The 23,124-nt window shown below is 44.3% G+C and overlaps 1 protein-coding gene, 1 long non-coding RNA gene and 1 pseudogene across 4 annotated transcripts in view; 2 read left to right on the forward strand and 1 right to left on the reverse strand.

Moving 5' to 3' along the window:
• LOC308468285 (inhibin beta E chain-like) overlaps nucleotides 1–23,124 on the forward strand; it is a 134,726-nt gene that overhangs the window by 102,939 nt on the left and 8,663 nt on the right. Inside the window, exon 1 of one of the 2 annotated variants that reach the window (XM_080990395.1) lies at nucleotides 18,996–19,571. The exons of the other annotated variant lie outside the window; for it this stretch is intronic. The gene's annotated coding sequence lies outside the window, so the exon portion shown is untranslated. Of the gene's footprint in view, nucleotides 1–18,995; nucleotides 19,572–23,124 lie in introns of those variants that run through there. 2 annotated transcript variants of the gene reach the window in all.
• On the reverse strand, nucleotides 4,772–9,998 carry LOC308468614. Its single transcript, XR_013981734.1, has 3 exons — nucleotides 7,556–9,998; nucleotides 6,880–6,965; nucleotides 4,772–5,274 (listed from the first exon to the last, which is right to left on the reverse strand). It is a non-coding gene; the product is annotated as an uncharacterized lncRNA (long non-coding RNA).
• Nucleotides 12,045–22,882, forward strand: LOC308468428 (large ribosomal subunit protein eL21 pseudogene; annotated as a pseudogene). Its single transcript, XR_013991573.1, has 2 exons — nucleotides 12,045–12,557; nucleotides 21,095–22,882. The product of XR_013991573.1 is annotated as a large ribosomal subunit protein eL21 pseudogene (transcript).

Below are 23,124 nucleotides of genomic sequence, written 5' to 3' on the forward strand. Positions count from 1 at the left end.
TGTCATGCAAGGTACACCTGGCAAACCTCCCTCTTCAGCACAACAATTTAAAGGTTCAGGAACCCTGCCCTCTTTTTTGCATCTGGCCATCCTACTGACCTCAGGGATACCATTCCAAATTTCTGAGGAGGGGAGAGATTTCATGGAGAGGGCTAGACCCACAGCAACCATCCGGTCCAGTGTCAGTATCTGGCACCCAGAGGAAGCTGCTATGGTTTCAGTGCCACACCATTGCCCACTGGCACTGAAGCCTGGTCTTGCTCCTTGGAGGGGTCTGCTGACTGTGGTATGCAAGGGGCATTGTGGGAACCTCAAAAACAGCAGCTTGTAGCTGCTTTCTGCTGCTGCCTTCAAATAAGCTAAGGACTGGATGTAAAAAGAGTTCCACCAGATGGCACTTTGAGAGCCCCTTCAAACCTGGAGCCAACCCAGATTGCTGGTTCTACAAACTGAATTGTTTTGCTAACAGGTAAAAAATGGAACAGTGGACTTGGAGAGGTGCAATGGAGAAGGAGAACTGCCCCCCAAATAGTGCCCCCACTGATGCTTTCTGTGCTAAGGGGAAGGGTACCTGCTTTTTGCAAGGACAGTTCTCAACGCACCCGGTTGAGCACTAGAGGGTGTGTGTGTGATGTGGGAAGCTAATGTATGGACAAGCTCTCCAGCGTCTGCCTGGAAGCAAGCACTGGCACCCTTGGGCCACCTGGAACAAGAATGGAATCAATACCATCCAACACATGAAGATCAATGCTGTCTGGGAAACCAACCAGGCTATGCTTGCGCAAAGATAGAGAAAGTGTGTTGGTTTCCCCACCTGGCTCCCTGTTGCCTCTTCCTTGCCAGATTTCACAAACTTATTTGCTCAGCAAACATTTGGAGAACCCTTCATTGAGCTCCCCAAATAATTATCCACTTAGTTAAAAAAAACCAAGATAATTTGTTACCATTATTGTGGTAGGATTTATAATAATGTTGGTCAGAGGGCAGGTCTCTGTTGCATCTGGTGCTAAAGCAAGAACAGGGGACGGGGGAGCAGGTGCTGTAAGTCCCCAGGATTCTTCCAACCCCCCCCCCCATTTTTTCCTCTCATTGGAAGGAACTCAAAATCATGCTCTTCTAATGGTTCTGTCAGTGCAAGCATTTCAGCTTTTCAGACTGATCACCGCTCTCCTCACCCTATGCGCTATTCTGAGGGTTCTCTTGATACACACATGGGAAGGCATGGGGGGAGGATAGGAGTGAAAGCCCCACTGCGCTACCAGAAGGTCTTGCATGGGCTTCCACTAGCAGAACTCATTAGTTGAATCCCTAAGGGTCCTTTATGCACATAGGTGATGCCAATGAGATTTTCAGGAATATGCACAAGATTAATATTCAACACAGCAGCTGACCCCGGAGAGGAGGACCACTCCAAGGCCAAGAGACATGCATAAACGTACACATGTGTGTGACAGTTCATAAAGAAAGAGTGCAAAAAGTATTGTAGTGTCTCAGAAAGTTTTGTGAGCACTTCATATACTGCACAGCTGACCCCTGACTTAGGACCACATTACAACTGAAGATCAACCTTATCAGGGCTTTTTTTTCAGTCATAACCTACTGGAACTGAGTTCTGGCACCTCTCAGGTCGGCGCCATTGCCTTTATAAGAGAATAAGGGAGGTGTTCATGGTGAGTTCTGGCACCTCTTTTTCTAGAAAAATAGCACTGAACCTTGTAAAGGTCTACTCAGACTTGAGTTCCACTGTATTTACTACGCAAAAGCCTTTGACTGTGTCGACCACAGCAAACTATGGCAAGTTCTTAAAGAAATGGGAGTGCCTGATCTGTCTCTTGAGAAATCTCTATGTGGGACAAGAAGCTACACTTAGAACTGGATATGGAACAACTGATTGGTTCAAAATTGGGAAAGGAGTAAAACAAGGCTGTTGTAATTGTCTCCCTGCTTATTAAACTTATATGCAGAATTAATCATGCAAAAGGCTGGACTAGATGAATCCCAAGCCGGAATTAAGATTGCCGGAAGAAATATCAACAACCTCAGGTATGCAGATGACACAACTTTGATGGCAGAAAGTGAGGAGGAATTAAAGAACCTCTTAATGAGGGTGAAAGAGAAGAGCGCAAAATATGGTCTGAAGCTCAACATCAAAAAAACGAAGATCATGGCCACTGGTCCCATCACCTCCTGGCAAATAGAAGGGGAAGAAATGGAGGCAGTGAGAGATTTTACTTCTTGGGCTCCATGATCACTGCAGTTGGTGACAGCAGTCACAAAATTAAAAGACACCTGCTTCTTGGGAGGAAAAGCGATGACAAACCTAGACAGCATCTTAAAAAGCAGAGACATCACCTTGCCAACAAAGGTCCGTATAGTAAAAGCTATGGTTTTCCCAGTAGTGATGTATGGAAGTGAGAGCTGGACCATAAAGAAGGCTGCTTGCCGATGAATTGATGCTTTTGAATTATGGTGCTGGAGGAGACTCTTGAGAGTTCCATGGACAGCAAGAAGATCAAACCTATCCATTCTTCAGGAAATCAGCCCTGAGTGCTCACTGGAAGGACAGATCCTGAAGCAGAGGCTCTAATACTTTGGCCACCTCATGAGAGAAGACTCCCTGGAAAAGACCCTGATGTTGGGAAAGATTGAGGGCACAAGGAGAAGGGGAAGACAGAGGATGAGATGGCTGGACAGCATTCTCGAAGCTACCAACATGAGTTTGACCAAACTGCGGGAGGCAGTGGAAGACAGGAGTGCCTGGCATGCTCTAGTCCATGGGGGTCACGAAGAGTCGGACACACCTAAACGACTAAACAACAACCAACACTTTGAATTGTGCTCAGAAACGTACTGGGAGCCAATGCAGTTCTTACAGGTCTGATGTTATATGGTGTCGGTGGCTGCTTCAAATCACCAGTTTAGCTGCCACATTCTGGATTAATAGTAGTTTTCAGGTCACCTTGGAAACGACTAAACAACAACAACTCTCAGGTACAGTGGTAACTCGGGATGCGAATGGGATCTGTTCCGGAGCCCCGTTCGCATCCTGAACAGAACGTAAGACGCGACTGCGTGTCTGCGCATGCGCGGGTCGCATTTCGCCGCTTCCATGCATGCGCGTGACATCATTTTGACCGTCTGCGCATGCGCGAGCGGAAAAACCCCGAAGTTACGAGCTCCATTACTCCGTTGCAGAGTGCAACCCGAAAATACTTATCCTGAAGCGTATTTATCCCAAGGTATGACTGTATATTGGTTTAGAATTGCACCCTAAATGTGACCTTGCATTTGAGTCTGTGTGTGTGTGTTCCTAGAAATTGCAGGTGTGCAGGCCGTGATCCTAAATTGTGGGTGGAGGGGGGTTCAATCCTTTTCTTCTATGATGCTGTTGAAAACCAGAGGTAAACTGCTATTTCATCTGAGAAGGTATCCCTGGATTCACTTTGGGTTAGATTCAACTAAAGAGATGCACTACTGGGAGCCAGCGCAATGAGTCCCGATAGCACAATGGGGCTTTCCCCCTCCTCTTCTCCCAGCATGCAAGCATGCCCCCCCCAAAAAAAACCTCAAGTGGTGGGGGAATCAGAAGACAACCCGCCAGAGCACTGCACTGGGGGAGGATCATTCCATCAGACAAGCAAAAATGCTGGCATTGACAGAGCCATCTCCTTAGTGCTACTTTGAATTCCACCCTTTAAATTCTGCAACCTGGGAGCAGAACTAGATGTGACACTACTCCCCCACCCCTCTGGACACCCATGGCTGCCATTGCTCGTTCTTCCATCCCCACCTCACCTAATGGCCAGTGTGGGGAGGGGTAACCTAGAGAGCACTGAACCCTGGTGTCCCATAATGTGCCCTCTTCTACTGCATGTTGCCAGGATGAGGCGAGAAAGAGACAGGGAGTGATGGCAGCTCAGCGTCTCTCATTAACATCTTGCTCCACCTGAACCCTCCTCAAAAACCCTCCCAGGTTTTTCTTTCGGCTTTCCTCCAAATCCTTTGGGAGTTTTGCCTGGGGGGGAAACTTCAATTTTGCATCAGATTTCACTTTGCAAAATAAAATGTCAGTTATTTTCGTCTTCGTTAAGGAAATGCTGAAACCTGCGCGAGGAGCAGCAAACGAGGCCTTTTTTCTCTTTGTACGGAGCAGCAACTGAGAGGAGGAAGCAGGTGGCTCGCAGGGCCACAGGCTCTGGCTGGAAAGGCATCTGGCTGAGGTATTTATAACCGCAAGGAGCCTCACATGAAAAGTGACTAAGAATCAAAGGGCTGTATTTTTAAACAAGCTTTGACGCAAGTGCGAACAAAGAGCTATAAATTAACCACCTACATCCCCCACGCTCTGTGCCTTCCCAGCCTAACAGGATGCAGGGCTGTTGAGGAACTAGGACTGCCTTGTCATCAACACCAAAATAAGACAAATTTTCGCCTACTTTTCTGGAGGCCTACTGAAGCTGGAACTCTATATTTAAATGCATGTGTAAAAATTATTTATTTATTCAATTTCTGTCCCACCTTTCCCTCCCAAAGGAGCGCAGGGCTGAGTGGCAAGCACATTGTTAAAAGCAGTATCATTAAAAACCTTCTAAAAATAGTTTCTATAGCATTCTAAAAGCAGTTTTAAAAATTCTCTCAGCCAAGGATTTCAGGGTTGCCAAGAACAGTATCTCTCAGCCATCAAATACCTTTGTAAATCAGGATATTTTTTTTAAAAAAAATTCCCTTCAAAGTCTCCAATAAGGGAGACAGACATATCGCACCAAAGAGGCCGTTCCACAAGCAAGGAAGGTCCCATCGCGGGTCAACAGAAACCAGGCAGCCCTCAGTAGTGGCACCACAAGCAGGGCCTCTCCAGACATCCTCCTTATAGAGCAATTACCCTGATTTACCTGCATACAGCTTCTGCAGAGGTTAGGCTATATCCGTTCTTTATTGACTTTTCATTCTGATTTGTTTGTGAGGTTGTTATAAAACAGGCATTCGTCCTGCATTCATCTTGAATTGCTTGCATGGTGTTTATACAGCCTCTGGATGGTCAATTGTTCCCACACTTTCCAAACAGCCAAAGAGTCTGTTTCTTTTTAAAGTGGATTTGTTGTGCCAGAGCAGGGGCATCCAATGTGGCTTTGGACTCCAACTGCCAGTCAGGGATGATGGGAAGTGTAGTCCAAGGACATCTGAAGGGCACCACGTTGACTACTCCTGTGCTGGGGCGACACGGCACTTTAATCCCCTTTAACTGCACAAGTTCAGTATGCCCTTATATCCCTCCTACAAAATAGTGACAGTGAATATGAAGCACAAGTGAAACGTAAATAAATTCTGCAGCGGTTAATGTAGATAAGAAAATCCGCATAAGAGTGCTATCCTATACAAGACAAACTGAACTCAGTGAGACTTACATACCTCACACATCATTTTATTTCTATGCCACCTTTCCATAGTTAAAATCATGTTCATGTTCAAGACGGCTTACAACATGAAAAAAATTACATAATTACATAACAAAAATAGTCATAAACTAGGGTTGCCTAGGGAAACCTGGGCATGTCCTCTTTTGGGGGGCCCACTTGAGAGGATTTTTACATTTTAAAGGAAATGTCCAGTTTGGGGGAGTTTTTTATTTTTTATTTTTAAAATAAAGATACAAAGGATTGATATTTTTCCACCTTCGCCGCATCAAGCAGTTGGTCCCTTACCTTTCCCGCCCCGACCTGGCCACAGTGATCCATGCGACGGTCACCTCCAGGCTTGACTACTGTAATTCGCTCTACGCAGGGCTGCCCTTGAAGCTGTCCCAGAAACTCCAGCGGGTGCAGAATGCTGCAGCGAGGCTCCTCACGGGGTCTCTGCCATGGGAGCATATTCACCCAGTGCTTTTCAAGCTACACTGGCTCCCGGTGGAGTACAGGGTCAGATTTAAGGTGCTGCTTTTGACCTTTAAAGCCCTTCATGGCCTAGGACCCTCGTACCTACGGGACCGCCTCTCCTGGTATGCCCCACGGAGAGCCTCAAGGTCCATAAATAACAACACCCTTGTGGTCCCGGGCCCTAAGGAAGTTAGATTGGCTTCAACCAGAGCCAGGGCCTTCTCAACACTGGCTCCGGCTTCATGGAACGCTCTGCCTCATGAGACCAGGGCCCTGCAGGATCTGATTTCTTTCCGCAGGGCCTGTAAGACAGAGTTGTTCCGCCTGGCCTTTGGCTTGGAGCCAATTTGATTCCCTCCCTCCCTCTCTTTCTTTTTTCTTTTCCTTCTCCCTCTGCGATGAGGCTACATTTTAATATTTTAATGTTCCATTATTTTAATGTTGTATTTTATTTTTGTTTTTAAGTTGTAATCATTCATCTTGTTTTTATTATTGCTTGTAAGCCGCTCTGAGCCCGGCCTTGGCTGGGGAGGGCGGGGTATAAATAAATTATTATTATTATTATTATTATTATTATTATTATATAAATAACAGCAACAACCCCCCTCCAACAACCCCCCCTGGCCCAAGAGCCTGTTCAGCAGCCTCACTTTTTGTAGCTGGAGTCAGTCAGGCCACACTCTCCCAGGTCAAGTGGGAAAGCTCTGCAAGGCAGGGAGCAGGTCTTCCAGGAGTCACATCCAAGACTTGCTCCCAAATAAGAGAGTATAGGATACTACTTTTCTCAGTTATCAGAGTTACATAATTAAGTCTGCTTTTGCTTGTCACGGGAAATAGCAAAGATATATGTGCATACTCTGGTCCCTAAAAGTTGCACCTCATTCCAGCTTCCAAAATTGCATGAAATATTTTTGTTGTCATAAGGACTAGAAATGTTTGAGTGAAAGATGGGATCTTATGTTGATTAATTCAGCCCCTCAAAACCTGTTCTCTATATATCACTTACAGCTTTGTCTTTCCCTGTTCCCTGTTTTCAGTCTAGCAAGGGAAAAAAAGATTATCTTCCATTGCAATTTCTTTGCATCCATAAACCTATTAAAAACAAATATTAATAAAATCACCATCATGAAATTCAAATATAAAATCAATAAAACTTTTAGAAGAAATATTGGTAGCTAAAATCATGCTTGCTGCAACAGAGAAAGTTTTCAGCAGGCATGTAAAACACTGTGATGAGGCTGCTGACTAAAGAGCGCTGGTGCTCCAGCCACACTAGAGAACCATCTCCTCACAAATGTGGGACAGACATTCTGAGGCACTTGTAAAAGTGCAAGTTCCACAGATTGAAGGATCAGATAAATGCACATATGGGGCAAGGTGAACACCTTTATTTTAACTGCAAGATAGACCCAAAAGAGAAAATAACAGAACACCACTAGTAATCACATGCAGCTCTCAATCAGAGATTTGCAACATCTCTTAGATAATGGCAGCTCTCTTTCCCAAGCTCTGGGAAAAAGACCTTTCATTGCCTACAGAAAGCCACCCAATCTTAAACAGCTCCTCACACACAATAGTACAACGAACAGACTTAACATGGACACTGGCACAAGAGCCTGCAAAAAATCTAGATGCCAACTTTGCTGCTACATCATTATTGGCCCCAATAACTTCAAACATACCATCTCAGGCCTATTTAATTGTTCATCTTCCAACATTATATATGCTATCAAATGCCAACAGTGCCCTTCAGCTCTCTATACTGGACAAACAGGACAAACTTTATGCCAAAGAATAAATGGGCATAAATCTGACATCAGGAATCATAAAGCAGAGAAACCAATAGGAAAACACTTCAGTCTCCCAGGACATTCTATACAAGATCTTAAAGTAGCTGTCTTATTGCAAAAGAATTTTATATTTACATTTAAAAGAGAAGTTGCTGAATTACAACTCATTACTAAATTAAAAACTATGGAGAGACCTGGTCTGAATAGAGATACTGGGTTCATGTCCCATTATACATGCTAAAGCTAATTTTGGTCATCTATCCCTTTAAAAATGCCTTGCCCTTCCCTGTGGAACCAACTGCCATAACAGTCATCAACAGTTACAAGGTTGAAGCAACCTCTGCTTCAGAGTATCTGACAAAGTGTGTATTACACATGAAAGCTCATAACTTGAAAGCTTATATTTAGTTGATCTTAAAGGTGCCACTGGAATTATTAAAAAAGATTTTTTTCATCTTTCACCTTGTTATTTATTATGGTCCCAAGCTCTTAGTGGTACCATTTTGCGCTGTGCATTTTCACAAGCAGGTTTGTCAAGCCTCAACCTGAAGGTGTCTTTTGAAAGCTCCATGGCACCAATGCAGTTATGCAGCCACTTTCCACCCACCACCAGCTTCTCCAACGCCAGCCCCTTCTGCCTGCTGTGGCAAGCAGGATTTGAATTCTTTCCCACAAGCCGTGGGAAAGAAGTGATGAAATGGCAGGCGAGGAGGCAAAACAGCTGGTGGTCAGCATTTGAAGAGACAAGCAGCACTAGATTCACACTTGGCAATGTTTCAGATCTAAGCCTTGTAGCCAGCACTAAGCAGTCCCTATGCCAAAATCAAGACACTGATAGTTGCTTTTGAAGAATTTCCTGCCAAAGTCAATAACTGCAAGGTCCAAGCCACTAGGCTGAAATTTTCCCAAGGTCTTCATGTTTGTTGCATGAAAGGCTAATTTTTAATTTTACTATCAAGAGTGTTATTCGACTCCACCATCAAGGTTATCTTCATCCCCCTTCCAGGTTCACTGTGGAAAGGAAGCTGTACAGCAGTGCATATAGCCTGGTGGAACAGCAGGTGCTTTCAATGCAGAAGGAATCCGGTTGAGTTCATGGCATCTCCAGTTAACAAAATCTGGCACCAGCACTGAGAAAGACCCTTCTTTGTCTGTGACCTTAGGATGCTTCTGCCAGCCAGAGTAGACAAAACTGAGCTAGATGGAGCAAAGGTCTGAATCCAACTCTGCATAGGGCATTTTCATATAAAAGCCAGTTCACAGGAACAATCTGTTTCCCACTCAGCTTCGGGGGGGGGGGGCGGCCTGCACGCAAAGGAGTGCTCAAAACAAAAATCAAGGGAAAAAGCTTACATGGTAAAGAGTGGCAGAAAACTAACCAAATATATAAATACAAGTATATGACGAGATTTTTCTGTTAATGTTACAAAGCCAATATAAATTACAGTGTTAAAAAGCCCACCCTGAAAAATCACGCTGGTTAGAAAGGCAGTATCTGCCAGCTAATAAAGTACAGCATGAAGACATGAAACTTTAACAATGCAATCAACAAATGTCATTATAATGATAAAATTACTATATATTATAGAGCTCAATGGGAGACGGTTCAACCCACCCACTTCACTGCAGGCTAATCATTTGTAAACTGCTTAGAAGTCTTTTGTTTAAGTGGCTAAATAAAGCATGAGCATAAGACTTGAGTACCTGAACCCATCCTGGAATCAATACTGAATAGTGAAGAGGATGACTGTCACACCTGTGTGCTCTCCATAGGTCTTGGACCAGCATTGCCAACGGTGAGGGATGGTGGGAACTGGAGTCCTAAGCATCTGAAGGGTCATAGGTTGGGGAAAGGTGGCGAAGAAGGTGAGTTCTCTGAGTTTTTGCTTTAAGATGCTAACCATTTCAAGTTCTGTAATTGCCCCAAGTTTTGCTGGTCTCAAGCAGCTAGATATAATATTATTTCTTGGCTGCAGGTGCATCTGTAAATAAGAACTCATTGAACTCAAGTTATTTTAGGCAGCTGAAATAGATGCTGTCATTGCAGGCATATTTTGTGATACACATTATACAAATGTTAATTACAAACATTATATAACATTCACATTTTATACAAACATATAACTGCTGAATCTCTATAATGTCAGCAACAGGACAAAAATACCTTCCAAAATAAAAGGGCTAATTTCATCAAAAATAACAGCCTATGAAAAACACTGTAATATAAGTTTACAATCACTATGTGGTTTAAAATTCAGGTGGTAGCCATGTTGGTCTGACGCAGTTGAAATAAATAAATAAAATGTCCAGTAGCACCTTAGAGACCAACTAAGTTTGTTCTGGGTATAAGCTTTCGTGTGCATGCATACTTCTTCAGCTTATACCCAGAGCAAACTTAGTTGGTCCCTAAGGTGCTACTGGACAATTTTTTTATTTATGTGGTTTTAATCAAAGATACCCAAAAGGAATGACAGAAAAACAGAAATCTCACAAAGAGCCAGCCAGCCACTTCTCAAAGCAAAAAAAAAAGACACTGAAGTAACAACATGTATCTGCCACTTGATTGTACAAAAACTTCCAAGCAGTTCACAAAAATATAAACCAAAGCATTAAAATTATCAATAAAAACAGTTAAAAACAGGTATTTGAAGATATTCAATAGACTTCAATAGCAGCTAAAAAAACACAAACAATGTGTAACATCCAATTGTCCAGATAGGCTTGCCTAAGCAAAAAAATGTTTTAAGCAGTCACTAAAAAGAGAGCAATGAATGAGCCTGACAGATGTCAACAGGAAGGAAGCTCCAAAGTGTGGGGACTGCCATACAAAGACAGATATCTTACAAATGTGGCACCTATAACAGTGCCAGTTCCTCAGACTGAAGCAGTTGAAAGAGCATATACTGCAATTTCTGGAAGCCCCACACAGAGTGCATGGCGGCAGTCCCATCTTGAAGTCACCAACGCCTGGACCACTGTGGCCAAGCTCTCTTGATCCAAGAATGGTAATGGGTTATTCCATGCCAAATCACCTGATTTTAATACTCGGCCATGCTCTCACGACTCATATTTTCTTCCAAAAAAAATTTATGTGTAGATACTGTTATGTACTGAAATTCTCACCCTGGGCCAGCAGGGGGATACTGTAGATAGTTATGCAAATGAAGGATCGAAAGTGACGTTCAGTGATTGGATAGTTTGTATGCAAATGAAGGATCAAAAGTGACGTTCAGTGATTGGATAGTTTGTATGCAAATGAAGGATTGAAAGTGACGTTCAGTGATTGGATAGTTTTAGAAAGTTGCAACAGTTACGTTGTTCTGGAGCCCTATATAAGCAGGCTGACTGAGCTCCTCAGTTCAGTTCTGTTCTGGCCTTTGAATAAACAAGAGCTGTTTGAAGAATCGCTGTGTTGTCTGATATGTTCGCCTGCAACTTAACAGATACCTATGAGATAAGCTCAAAATAATATTTTAAGATATTTTTGGTCCAAAATTGGGTGCAGGAGAATTTTTTGAAAATTTTGATTTTTGTGAGATTTAGCCTAATGCAATTTCTGCATCAGTGTAGAAAAAACGTCCTGTTTCACTTATTTTTCAACCGATTGGGCTTATTTTGGTATCAAAATAAAGCTAATTGTGGTCTCTTTCAACATGAGGTACAAAAATGGTCTTAAGTGACACAGAAAAGGGTCACCGACCATTCAAAGTGAATTTTTGTTCTTCCTGGTAGGTTCGATAAGCCATAGCACGCAAACCACAACTAACACATGTTTCATACTTTTGTTGTAGAATGAGCTAACCATGTACTTGTTATGTTTTAAAAATAAGGAGGGTGTTTTTTGTGGTTATAAAATAAATTGATTTTGAAGTAAATTTTTTACCAAAAAAAATTACTTTTTTTGGACAGGTTTAAGGTCTTTTTGAGCCTGAAATAACTCACACATTCGTGAGAATAGTTAAAATTGTACCCTCTTATGTTACAATGTAATCTGAAGTTATTTTTAAAAGTTTTTTTGATTATTTAATAAAAACAAAATACATCTCAGAGCCCTTGTTCATTTTATGGTGTAAAACACTTCTGCAATGATTTGGTCATTTTTGGTGTTGTTTTTGTTTGTTTTGTTTCTCAAAGGCCATAGCTCTGATTTATTGCCTCGGTCATCAAACTGACGATTTTGCCAACAAGAGACCCTCCTTTTCTGTGGCACTTAAGATCATTTTAATATCTTATTTTGATAGAGACCACGATTAGCTTTATTTTGATATCAAAATAAGCCCAATCGGTTGAAAAATAAGCGAAACAGGAGGGTTTTTCTACACTGATGCAGAAATTACATTAGGCTAAATTTTCAAAAAATTCTCTTGCACCCAATTTTGGACCAAAAAATCTTAAAATATTATTTTGAGCTTATCTCATAGGTATCTACACATAAACTTGAAGAAAATCTGAGTTGTGAGAGCACATGGGACCAGGTGATTTGGCGTGGAATGGCCCAAATACCTCTTGTACCAGACACAGCAGGGAAAAGGCACTTCAGCTGAGCCTACCTGGGCCTCCAGAGACAAAGCTGGATCCAGAAGTCATGCCTTTATCAAAGGCAGATCTGGGGGGGGGGGGGTGACCAGTGTGTTCACACCAGGCATGGAGCTTCTGGGCACCACAACTATGAGATCCAATGGAAGGCGCGAGGCAGGTGGCCCAGGGTGCTACGAAAATTTGAGACACCAAGGTCCACCTCTGCTTTTATAGAATATGAGCAGCTGAGGGCCCAGTCAAGATTGTGAATCAAGATGGCTTCATATAGAAGTAACACAATACAGAGCATTTTTGCGAACCACAAAATGCCGCCTCCGTGCCACCGCCAGGGAAGATCTACATCTGGAATGAGGGGGTGAGTGAAGATCTACATTGGAAATGGGGGGGGGGGGGTCAAACAGTTGGAATCAAAGACTATTGCAGGGTGTGGGGAAGGGGCTTGCTCTGAATCACCCGGGGCAGGTCCAGAGAGCAGGAGACCCCAAAGGGCAGCCCCCGCCATTTCTTCCTTAGGGGTGGAAGGAGACTGGCAGCACCTCCTACTTGTCAAGAGACTGCTGTAGAAGTGACATTGGCGGATGAGTTGCCAAGGAGGTGGCACATCTGGCCTCCAAGGAGCGCACCACAGCCGTCGCTGCCATCATAGCAGCAGCAGTGGGTGACGCATGTCTTGGAGGCCAGATCGGCCGCCCCTGTGGATCCTGCCACTCAAGGCAGTTGCCACACTTTGCCTCATGGGTGGGCCGGCCCTGACACATTATTCAAATCAAACCAATTACATTCATAATCAAAAACATGTTTTAACTGATAGAAAAATGGGCAGATTTGATCAGAATGCCAAAACTCTATACAACATTACTTGTCCTGTTTTTGTGCATGGAGATTCCTGCTCTCAGGATCTAGTTCAACCTTTTGGGGGGCAAATGCTGTGCATTGGTATATGGCCAATCCTGTGGGGGCCAAAGTGCAAAAATGGGCACGAGCATTTAAAAAAGAAATTTTATGACAGCTTGGGGGTCTTGGCATCACAGCAGGGGATTTGTGGCAGCCAGTGTAGGAGGGGAGCATGGCAAGAGAGGATCATGATGCACAGTGGGGCTGAGGAACCTGTGGCACTTGTTGAACTCCAGCCCCCACCAGCCCCCACCAGCCTGGGTTTTCTGCAAGAAAGCGGCGGGAAATGTAGAAGTGTGGAGGGCTGGGAGACTAATTGTTATTCCCAACACTGCCACTGGGTGGCAATAAAGTTGCAGTACATTGCTTCTTTAGAGTCTGTGCAAATTATCAATCAGTATCAAAACAGCAGAAAATCAGAAGAAGGGTCTAGATTATATTTTTAAAAGTAGAAGCACTATAGCAGGGGAACTGCCAATGCCCAAACTGCTATGAATCTCATATAGACACTAGCAGGCAGTTATGCCAGAGACTAGAAAAGTCTGTCTGCCATATAGGGATGAGCACTAGAACAGGGTTTGTTTTTGTTAAACTGCTAAGCAGATTTTAATTGGTGTCTAAAACTAAAGGGATTGATCTGCAGTCATAAAGAAGTACAGGCCATTGGCTCCTTGTGAATTTGCCAGTGGAAACACAGTCTAATTCATAGCTGTACTTAGGGTATGTTTCTGTGACCTCATCATACAAGTGGTGCTGCAATGGGCACACAATTCATCATTCTGAGAATCTCAACTTGGTGTTTGAAAGCTTGAAACCTTCCTCAAGAAGAACAGAAGAAGACTCTACAAGAGCAGACAAATTTATGAAGAAATCAGAATTCTGCTTTTCTTGATGTAGAATTTGAGTTACCTGGGTGTAGAATGTTGATTATTTGCTTAGGGGAACGAAGTATATGAATTTCTCAGTGTTGACAGGAGCTAACCCATTTGCCGTCTCACACAGAGCCCCTTTCCTTTGTTCCCCTTAATGGCTCTTCACCCAGGCTATCACCTCACCAGGAAGTTAGCCTGGCTATTCTAAGAATTAGAAGTCTTGGTTAAATTTTAAACACTTGCTGGATCCAGGGATTAGAAGTGTCTTGGCATACAATTTAACACCCCAAACTCATAACAATACATAAATAAATTTAAAACATAATCAGGATAAAACCATTCAATCATTGGTGCTGTTCAAGTGCCTGGGAAAACAAAAATGGATTTGGTGCCAAAAAGATGGCAAAGTTGCCACCAGGCAGGGCTCCCTGGGGAGAGCATCCCATAGATGGAGAGCTACCACAGAAAAGGCCCTTTCTCTCATCGCCACTTTGCAGACCTCCCTTGGAGATGGCACCTGGAGAAAAAACTCAGATGGTGATCTCAGAGTCCAAAGACGCTCATATGGGAAAATGTGGTCTTTTAGACATAATCTGGTTCAATCAAATTTGTTAAGAGCCTACACTTGCATTTCCATGTCTTTTCCAGTTTGGCTATCTCAGTTTTCAATTTTAAAAACATACACAACAAAACCATTTCTCGCCTTTAAGACTGCAAAGATAGGATTGAGACTATAAAGAGCAATTCCTAAAGGGCATTTGCAGACTCATAGGCTTATCCAGAATACAGTGGTACCTCAGGTTAAGAACTTAATTCATTCTGGAGGTCCGTTCTTAACCTAGAACTATTCTTAACCTGAGGTACCACTTTAGCTAATGGGGCCTCCCACCGCCACCGTGCCGCCACTATGCAATTTCTGTTCTCATCCTGAAGCAAAGTTCTTAACCCGAGGTACTATTTCTGGGTTAGCGGAGTCTGTAACCTGAAGCGTCTGTAACCCGAGGTACCACTGTATACATATGTATTCATGCACAAATGCTATGATTGATGTTGCACAGGTAAAGCCAGTCACGCCTTTCTGCTTCTCATTAGTGTGTGAGTTGGATTGGGTGCAAAGTTTGTTTTCTGGGAAATGCTCCATTGATCAGCAGCTTATGCAATGTGTACCATGACTCTCAAAATACTGTACTGACCTCTGGCCTAGATTCCCTTAGATGCTTTTTGGAATAGGGGATGGAGCTTTGGGAAGCCCTGCACAAAACACAACACGGTTTGGGGACACCAAACGCTGTTTGTCTGGGGTTGTAGATTCCACTATGCTCCCTCAAAGCCAGAGACATGTGTTTACTTCGTGACTGCAAACATACCAAATACCCAGAAGGCTTGCTTTGAGTGATATCCAGACATTGCATGCATCACTCTGATTTCTGAGAATCCCCAAACTGTTGTGCGTGTTTTAAACCCACCAAACAAGTTCCTAGGCCCCACAGTTCCAGGGGAAAGGTTGAATGGGTGAAGATAGTGGGTACTTTCTGAAAACATAGGTGCTGAAGCTTGTTGGCAAAAAAATAATAATCATGCTCTCCAACCTAGAAGCTCATTCTTTGATTTCTTGTTGTGTGGAGGGCTGGCTGTGGCTACTTACTGGTGAACAAAGACGGGGCAAAACTAGGCTTCCTTTCACCCAGGTCAAATACTGGTATTCAGTTTGGCATACGTATATACGTGCTTGCACATTTGATTTTAAACGGCATAAAAAGTAGGGAATATATTATTTGAATACAGAGTTGTATTTTTTATTTCATGTTTTAATTGATTCCTTGCCTTTTCTTTCAGCCCCTTCCTCTGCGGAAGGCAGTCAGGGTAATATGTACTGAGCGGTCCCCCACTCACCCATAGAAAAGCAGTAAAGAGCAACTTGCTAACTTGCCAAGTTCCTCTGAGCCCCTGAAGTGACTTTTATGGTTGAGCTGGAGACCAAGTGGCCTGACACAGGTTCAAGCAGTTTCATGGGTGGGTGGGTGTTTTCCCCCTTCACATATTGTTATGCAAAGGCAGCCCCACTTCTCCCCACAGCTAAGAGGTCCACATGTCAAGCAGTTCCCACAGGAAAAGCTCTCCTTGGAGCCAAGATATAAATATAATAATAATTATGGAAACTGTGAGAATGATCAGGCATATATCAGAGCGTAAGTCCTATTGAATGCAGTGGGACTTACTTCTGAGTAAAAATGCTTATACGGTAATTGCAGTACAAGACTGCACAGTCTTTACCCAGTTAAGGAGGTCTGATCTCTCCACCATTTTTAATTGTTTTCTCAGATGTGGAGGGGAGGAAAAAGGAAGAGAAGAAGATAAAGGATATTCTATTATTCTCTTCCTTAGATTTAACAGCAAAGCAAGCAGCTAGCAGCAACAAAACATGGATGTTTTCAACTTTGCTTGGAAGTCCGCCTTCTCCCCTCTGCAGGATTTCCCTCTCCCTGCAAATGAGACCGGGACCTGATGGTTGCAAAACCCAACAGGGGACCCCATCTTCAGCTTCATTGGGGAAAGAGGAAGGAGGAGGATCACTCACTTTTAGGAACAGAGAAGGCTGGGTGTGCAAGCAAACTCCCTTCTCTTTCTTTCTCTTCATGCCACACCCACTCACACACAGGATCACAGACTTGGAGGGTTGGAAGGGTCCACGAGGGTCATATAGTCCAAACCCCAGCAATGCAGAATTTTTTCACCTAACGTGGGGCTTTAACGCATGACCCTGAGATTAAGAGTCTTATGCTCTACCAAATGGTCTGTAAAAGAATTAGACAAATTCGTGGAACGTTATGCATGGCTGGTAGCCACAATGGCTATGCTCTTCCACAACAGTGGGAAGCAATATTCCTCGTGAGCATCTGGTTAGTCACTGAGCCTAGGATGCTGGATTAGATAGGACTGATCCAGCAAGGAGGGCTCTTTTACGTTTTTAAGACATTAAAAATTGCAACAGGACTTAGAGGAGATGGTTTCTAAAACCTGCTTAAAACTCTTCTTTCTACCCAGGCATTTTCAGAACATTGATATCAGCTGTGTGCAAACATGCCTCTGTTCCTTGCGTAATTTTGCTGGATTCATTTTGATTTTATGCAACACTGCTCAGTGAATTATTTTAATATGAAAGTCTCTATAAACATTCTAAATAAGTAATTAAATGTTGGATCCAAGCCATTTGATAGTTTTAACTAGTAAGCAGCTTTCATCCTTACAAAAATAATGGACTCATCCACTTCTATTACTGGAGAAGTATAGAAAACTCTAATACCAAATTGAGAATGGGCATACAGTTCAACATTTAGTTGAAAACATAAATTTTATTCCTAAAATTTGCCACACTGAAGTTCCAGAAGAAAGTAACCACTGTTAACATTGTACTTGTACAGGATAGCATGTTTGTAGTACATGTTTATCTACATGAAAGTAGAGTTGCCACCTTTGGTCAGGCAAAATATGGATCATGGGGGGCGGGGGGCTAAAAATTACTTTACCTGGTGCAGAATGAAATTACTTCAAAGCAATCCATTACAATGGGTTGTTTCCGATGCTGGTCATACTCATAGAGTAGGAGACACTGGCGGAGGAAGAGGAGTGGGGGGGGGGCACACTGCCCCTGGTAGTGCGATTCTGGCAGGACGCGTCCCAGCCCCCGCCCCCACCTGCTCTCCGCCTCTGGTAGGAGACCCAATGAAATTTATGGATCTAAGTTAGCAATACACATTAATTTCAGAGAGTCACATACTCCCGATCTTCTGCCTGTCAGAAGAATGGTAAATGTAGAAACAGCCAAAGAAAGAGGTGGAGATAGCAACATGTTCTGTTTCTCTTCCTGATGCCTCCAACAGCCCTTTCCATATAGCTGCTAATGCCAATTCTCTGACTCACACACCCCATAGTCAGACAAGTTCACCAGCTACTGTTACATCTGTTCTTGTCACATATTTAAGGTGTTTTAAAAAGAATTCATATGTTATCCATAGGCATTCATGGAATCATAGAATTGTAGAGTTGGAAGGGTCCCTGAGGGTCATTTAGTCCAGCCCCCTGTAATGTAGGAATTTTAACTAAAGCATCCTTTAAAGCACTCTTTAACAGTCCCCCAAAGAATCCTAGTTTGTTTGGATACCCCCTATTCCCCTCCCAGAGATATGATCTCCAGAGTCCTCTGGAAAGGATTGGTTGCTATGCCACTGTTCTCAGGTAGTGGGTCAACCCATTCCTGCCTATTTAAACAGACAAGAACAGCTTCCCTGAGCAGGTCACCATTAGGAGTTTCAGCATTTGCCTAGAAGTCACTAAGTTCTGGCGATTCTTCCAGGCTCTGCTTCCTCTCCCCGCATTTGTAATATAAGGGGTAGCAAGGTTGGTCTGCAATATAAGAGTATAAGAAGTGCTGGAAAAATGCTGGGTGTTTTTTTAACCCAACCAATTCTAACTGTTGTATGTGACATGTGGCATCTTAAAATATGCATTTAGTTCTGTGTGTGAGAAGGGGGGGGAGAGCATCTTTCAAAAACAACTAATTGGCAAGATTAATAGAGGACAACTGATCAGTGATCACACCACAGTGGGAGCGTCTGGGACAAAACGCTAATAATAAAAAGGTCAAAGTAAAGGGACCACTGACCATTAGGTCCAGTGGCGGACAGCTCTGGGGTTGCGGCGCTCATCTTGCTCTATAGGCTGAGGGAGCCGGCATTTGTCCACAGACAGCTTCCGGGTCATGACTAAGCCACTTCTGGCAAAACCAGAGCAGCGCACAGAAATGCCGTTTGCCTTCCCGCTGGAGTGGTACCTATTTATCTACTTGCACTTTGAAAGCAGTGCTTTCAAACTGCTAGGTTGGCAGGAGCAGGGACCGAGCAACGGCAGCTCACCCCGTCATTGTGGGGATTCGAACTACCAACCTTCTGATCGGCAAGCCCTAGGCTCTGTGGTTTAACCCACAGCGCCACCCACATCCCAATAAAAAGGTAGTGGATCAAAATAAAGAAAGCCCCCTCCCCCAAACGGCTGGCCACATGCTAAACAGGCCCCGCCCTGAACTGCAGTTACGTGCTGCCTCCCTGCCTCTGTCAGCTCAACTATTGGCTAGCCTGGAGCGTCAATCGGCCAGCTTTGGAGGGGAGGGCGGGCTCACTGTCTAAGCAGCTAGCAGTCACATTGCACATGAGATAAGCAAGTTTGGGTGAGTGCACAAAGGCCAATAGTTACTTTTTATGACTTCAAAAATGGGCCAAATGGGACAGAGGAGTCTGTGCCCCCAAAATGGTACTGTCCTGTATTTCAAGGGACAGAGTACAATGTGACTTACTCCAGGGTAACCATCTACATGATATGGGATGGATGCCTGAGGCAAGATGACTTTCGACTCATGGCGGAGGGAGCAACGCTGTTCCCCGTCCTCAGAGCGCCCCAGCTGCACGAAGGGACTGGGCTAAGGGGCACAGAGGGACCTTCACCCACTGTGGATCAGGGAGGCACCCGAAGCTGCCCGGGAGCCGAGGCCGTGTCCTGGCCTCAGGCGAGGGGCGTCAGGCCCACCAGAGGCAGTGAACTCGCCTTGGGTAGGGGGCCAAAGGGGCTCTCGAGGACAGGAGGGGCCTGGAAGCCGACGGCGCCACTCCCGCTGCTCCTGGCCCAAGCCCAGCTCCCAACCGGAGCCTCGCCTGGCAATGCCGTGTGAATCCCGCTCTGCCCCAGGTGCCCATAGCTCTGGCTCTGACAATGAGGTCTGATATTTCCAAAATTTGCGTTCCTTGGAAACAGGAAGTTCATATAGCCCTCATAGCCAATCAGGAGAGAAAGATGAGGGCCCCATAAAGGGATTCCCAAAGACAACTGAATGGTTTGGGGGAGATTCTGTTTTCCAGGCTTCCCGGGACAGCAGATGCTTCTGGTCCCTTGAGTCGACTTGCCTGCTCTCCATTGAACTGTACACAGCCGAGGGGCCTCCACTTCCTTTGCTATTTTATGGAGTAGATTGATAGGAAGGTTTCCAAGTCTAAGGCTTAGAATAAAAGGCATTAGGAAATGCCATTTTGCAGTCCTCCAAATGGCAACTTTAAGAGGTACAGGACAAGGCAGTGTGCAGGACGTAATAGGCCTATGGCCTGCTGCAAATTTCACAGGCTGGAAGTGTCAATGGGGACTTTCCCCCTTGGGAGGCTTCTTGGTACCAATTATGCTCAGGACCGCAATACCTCAAGGACCACCTATTCTCATAGGAAGCGGCCCAGATCCTGTGATCATCATCAGAGACCCTTCTTTGTGTGCCTCCTCTGCAATAGGTCCATATGTGGCCTTTTCTGTGGTGACTCCTCGCTTGTGAAATGCTCTACACACACACACACACACACACACACACACACACACCCTCTTGAGTATAATTTATTTGGATACAACCCATGGCCTCAAATTATTTCTGCTCTAAGGGTATTCCATCACTCTACAGTGGTACCTCAGGTTAAGTACTTAATTCGTTCTGGAGGTCCGTTCTTAACCTAAAACTGTTCTTAACCTGAAGCACCACTTTAGCTAATGGGGCCTCCTGCTGCCGCTGCGGCACCAGAGCATGATTTCTGTTCTCATTCCGAAGCAAAGTTCTTAACCTGAGGTAATATTTCTGGGTTAGCGGAGTCTGTAACCTGAAGCATCTGTAACCTGAAGCGTATGTAACCCAAGGTACCACTGTAATTCATTTGCCTCCCAGACTTCGGCTACTGTCCTAGCCAAGGGTCCACATAACCAGACACTTTCAGAGTCAGGATGTAGAACGTGATGAATAACAAGCTTGTCCCAGCGCAATAGTTCTTCCGTGCACAGTAGCTGGTGTCTCTGAGCAGGTGTAGGCCATGTGCCTTGGCATCCTGCCAGGGTCAGTTGCTAACTATTTACATTCCTGGCCTATTCTGGGAGCTGAGTTGCCAGCAAACTTAGTGTGCTGTGGACTTCGGCCCTGGCCCTGCAGTTGCATCATGTTGCACCAGTGTTTTTTTCCCAGACAGCCATGTTTGCACGTTGCCTCTTTCTCTAGCCAAAACCAACTATCCCAAGAACTTTAATCCCATTGTGCCCCTCTACCCTACAGCCAGATACTTGAATGTCAGCAGAACTGCTCCCCGCCAAGGCCAGTTGTGGAAGCTGTGCAACTGGTGGACTCAACGTCTCAGGTCTTGGGTTCAAATTCCTACACGACAGAAGCAGCAAGGAAGGGGAACAGGAACAGGAGGGGGGAAAGCAGACCCGGGCACTGCTTCCAAACAACGGCTGAGGGGGAGCGGGATGTCTCCGCCCCGCTCCCAGTCCCACCACTCTGCGCTCCCTGAGAGTGTTGCCTGCCTAATCTGTCAAGATGACCAACAGCAAGGGGAAGAGGAAGGGGACACGTTACATGTTCTCAAGACAATTTCGCAAACATGGTGTTGTCCCTCTTGCCACCTACTTGTGCATCTATTCAGGTGGTTTTGTTGACATAAAGGGCATGGGCGCAATTCAGAAAGGCATGCCCCACAAATGTTACTATGGCAAGACTGGAAGGATCTACAACATTACCCAGCATGCTGTGGGCATTATTGTGAAAAGAAGGTTAAGGGCAAGATTCTTGCCCAGAGAATTAATGTGCAAATTGAGTATATCAAGTACTCTAAGAGCAGAAACAGCTTCTTGCAGTGGGTGAAAGACTATGAAAGAAGGGGGGGGGGGAGAGGAAAGGAAAAGGGAATTTGGTTTGAACTAAAACACCAGCCTGCTCCTCCAAGAGAAGCCCACTTTCTGAGAAAAAATGGCAAGGAGCCAGAGCTGCTGGAACTCATTTCATATGAGTTTATGACATACTTGTATATGAACAAAATGAAATCTCATGTTGACTACCTAAAAAACAAAACAAAAACAGAAGCAGCAAGAAGGCAGAAGTAGTTACCTGGTAAAAGGGAGGGGATACCTTGTTTTGGTGGCTGGTTCTGCTCTGATCAATAGCATACAGTGAGGCTGAACGTTATACCCAAGTGTGTATAATAGTCTCTGTGTTAAAAAAAGTTGCACAAAGGAAAGCCGAATTTTGCATCCACATTAATTTATTGTTCTTCTAGTTATCTCTCAGAAGGGCAACGGGAAAGCACTGAAGGCCCCTGGAAATCCCCTCTTATCCAGCTTCTGTAATTTCATCAGGATTTCCTATATCTTCACAGCAATTGTCTTTCTGGGTCATTCCATGTCAAATGATCTGACTTTTTTTACCTCATGTCATCCAATTTTCTTAATATTTTGTACTCTTGTTGAATGAGGAAAACTAAGTTTAAATCTAGAATTTTAGCATTTTATCTCATCCCATTTCTTCGTTATGAGGGCTTGAAATTTCAAAAAAGTGTCAATTTTGGCCTTGTCTGACTACACAAAAACCTTAAAAGCTCAGTCCAGCATTGAGATACATCAAAACTAAAAACACCAATCTCTTCAGAACTTCATGAGTTTTAATGTCACAAGATGGAGTTACTTTAAAATTTAAATTTAACTCACTGCAAGAAGACCCGTTTTTCCTAAATAGAACCTAATAAGGCAGACATGTATGTACAAAATACTTTTTTTCAATGTGATCTCATTGAGATCCCAATATGAAATTTTGCAGGTAGATCTTAGAAATATTAAATAATCAATAATTTTTTAAAAAAGTTAATCATATTGTAATGGTTCTAGGGGTTGCTTGTGTGTAAATCAACGCCACCCTTGGCTGGTTGCCTGAGTGAACCCTTTCTGTCTGGACAGCCACGCGCCCGTGGCTGTCTCAATCGCTGGTAGAATCCGTTAGTGGGCGTTTCTTGAACTTCTTCCAGCAAAGAAGCTCTTTGACGCTTAGTCTCCACCTAGCCTCCCTGCGCGGAAGCCTTCTGCGCAGGGAGGGTGTGGGCATCGGAGGACCCGAGCTCTCCCCACTGGTTCCCGGCAAAGAGTCTTGGAGCCACCTCGCCGATTCCCCCATCTGCCCCCCTTCTCTACTGGTGTTACGCTGATTTCCTTCCCCAGAAGATGTGCTGCTTCTCTCCCTCCCGGGACGCTCTCCGGAACCCCTCTGGAGCCCTCCCTCTCCCTCTGGCTCCGATGGCAGTTCCCTGACACATATTT

The sequence above is a fragment of the Podarcis pityusensis genome (assembly GCF_964106645.2).
Source record: "Podarcis pityusensis genome assembly, chromosome: 2".
Lineage (NCBI taxonomy): Eukaryota > Metazoa > Chordata > Lepidosauria > Squamata > Lacertidae > Podarcis > Podarcis pityusensis.